We start from the raw sequence: 2,168 nt of genomic DNA, 5'->3' as shown, positions 1-2,168 counted from the left end.
TCTGAGAGAATTGGATGTTTCCTGGATTTGGATGGTTATTCCTGTGCTCAAGAGAACTGGGAAATATTTTGGACTGGTCTTCAGAAGGAAGACAACACCACAATCACCCTAATAAACAGTGCTCTGTAGTGTGATACCAGGCCACCTCTTGCTGCATTAAGTATGCAATTTTCCCCTTCTGTAGAGAGCATGACATATCTTTATACATAAAATAGGGAAACCAGATTGTGGAATGCATTTAAATGTTATAACTTTGACAATTATTCTATAGGAGATTCCATAGGAGACCCCGAGACCATTGCAGAGGCTGAAAAACTCTCAGTTTCAGGATAAGTTGATATCCTGCTGAAGACCATAACCCACCGTTATAAAGCAAACTCTTCAATAACTTCAATAACTGACAAGTTTTTTTTCCCCAGCAGTTGCTCAGAGAATAGTTGTTTTCATGATTAATCTGAAGGTGTCCTGAGAAATGCCATCACTGCAGCCATGTGACAAGTTTTATATGATAATTTCTGATATGCTTGCTATGGTCATTGTGAATTCTTGACGTAAGTCTTTTACTGCCATGTTTTCACTGGGGGAATTTCAGTTTTCAGATTTAGAGTGTTATGCCTCAAGTCAGACAAAATCCTAGCACCAAATTATTATAGGCTGTTCCTTTTCTTGAGGAACAATTCCAAAAAAACTATTAACATTTCTTCAGGGAATGTACCAATAAGAATAAGAAATAGAATAAGACTGTCATTAAACTGTGATTTGGTTTCAGATTTTGAATGTTATTTTTAAGTTAAAAACATCTTTAAAACCTATTCTATTTTTTTATTTTTTTGTCCTCCTAGACAGCCTCATTTATTCATTCATTCTTTCAGCAAAACCTTCTATACACCAGGTGCTGTGCTAGGTATTAAGGACATAATATGAATTAGAATTTGCTGTCAAATTGTAATCATTCCTTTTTTAAAGCATTCTATATTTAAAAACCAGATACACAAAATGCCTGCTCTACTTCATATTAAATTTCTTGTGTTCTATACTCCTAACATAATTTTATAACATTTTGGACACAATAGATTGGTAATATTTGATAGTGGTATCAATGGACAATTAGAGAATCATCGTATTTTTAAAAATCAATATCCAATTTGCCTTATTTATTTATTTATTTATTTATTTATTTATTTATTTATTTTACATTTATTTATTTTTGAGAAACAGAGTGAGACAAAGCGTGAGCGGGGCAGGGGCAGAGAGAGAAGGAGACACGGAATCCAAAGCAGGCTCCAGGCTCTGAGCAAGTGGTCAGCACAGAGCCTGATGCGGGGCTCGAACCCACAAACCTCGAGACCATGACCTGAGCTGAAGTCGGACACTCAACCGACCGAGCCACCCAGATGCCCCCCAATTTGCCTTTTCATAGAAGATAAATGTGTGCCCTGTCTCTCATTTTAGCTTCTTTCTTTCTTTCTTTCTTTCTTTCTTTCTTTCTTTCTTTCTTTCTATGAAGTCTTTTATTTTAATGCCCTTTCTCTAATTTCAGTCTTATGTTCTCATGACTATACCACAACAGACTTAATTTTTCCTGGGGTGCAAATTCAGTCACCACCTTGCCTTACCATTCTAGTGCATGGTAGTGACTGAATTTGCACCCCAGGAATCAGTGTAAATAAATTATTAATTAGTCTGTCCTGTTCTCTGGGGAATCTCACATAAAACGGGCTGTTTTTTCATTGAGTCTCTAATTCAGAGTCTAATCTCTTCCTTCTATTCTCTCTACTCATCCTTTTCCTGCTTCCCATTTTGAAGCTTCAAAGAAATTCCTGATTGTGTCTACTTTTCCAAATCACTCACAAAGAGGTTAACTCAGAGGTTGCAAAGTCAGATGCCTACAGGGACCAGCCTGGAAAGAGAAATAAGTGCTAGGGGCTGAGGCAGCAATATTACGGAGTGAGGGGAGACTGGGGCAAACCCCAGAGCACTGGCCCAGATAAGAGGAGGGTGCTGTACTCAGCACCAGCTCATTGTTGCTGACTGAATGATGAAATCTTTGGTTAGCTGATCATCCAATTTTCACAAGAGTCAGAAATCTGGATCTTTATGTAAAATGTGTCAATCTGTAAATGTTGGACCACCCAAACAAAACATGCCTGCCCAGGGCTGCCATTTGC

The 2,168-nt window shown here is 37.8% G+C and overlaps 1 non-coding gene across 1 annotated transcript; it reads right to left on the bottom strand.

Moving 5' to 3' along the window:
* Window positions 1-421: 421 nt before the first annotated feature.
* On the bottom strand, window positions 422-487 carry LOC122482332. Its single transcript, XR_006297120.1, has one exon. It is a non-coding gene; the product is annotated as a small nucleolar RNA SNORD58 (small nucleolar RNA).
* Window positions 488-2,168: the final 1,681 nt, after the last annotated feature.

The sequence above is a fragment of the Prionailurus bengalensis genome, chromosome C1 (assembly GCF_016509475.1).
Source record: "Prionailurus bengalensis isolate Pbe53 chromosome C1, Fcat_Pben_1.1_paternal_pri, whole genome shotgun sequence".
NCBI lineage: Eukaryota > Metazoa > Chordata > Mammalia > Carnivora > Felidae > Prionailurus > Prionailurus bengalensis.
This window is presented reverse-complemented; position numbering and strand designations above follow the sequence as displayed.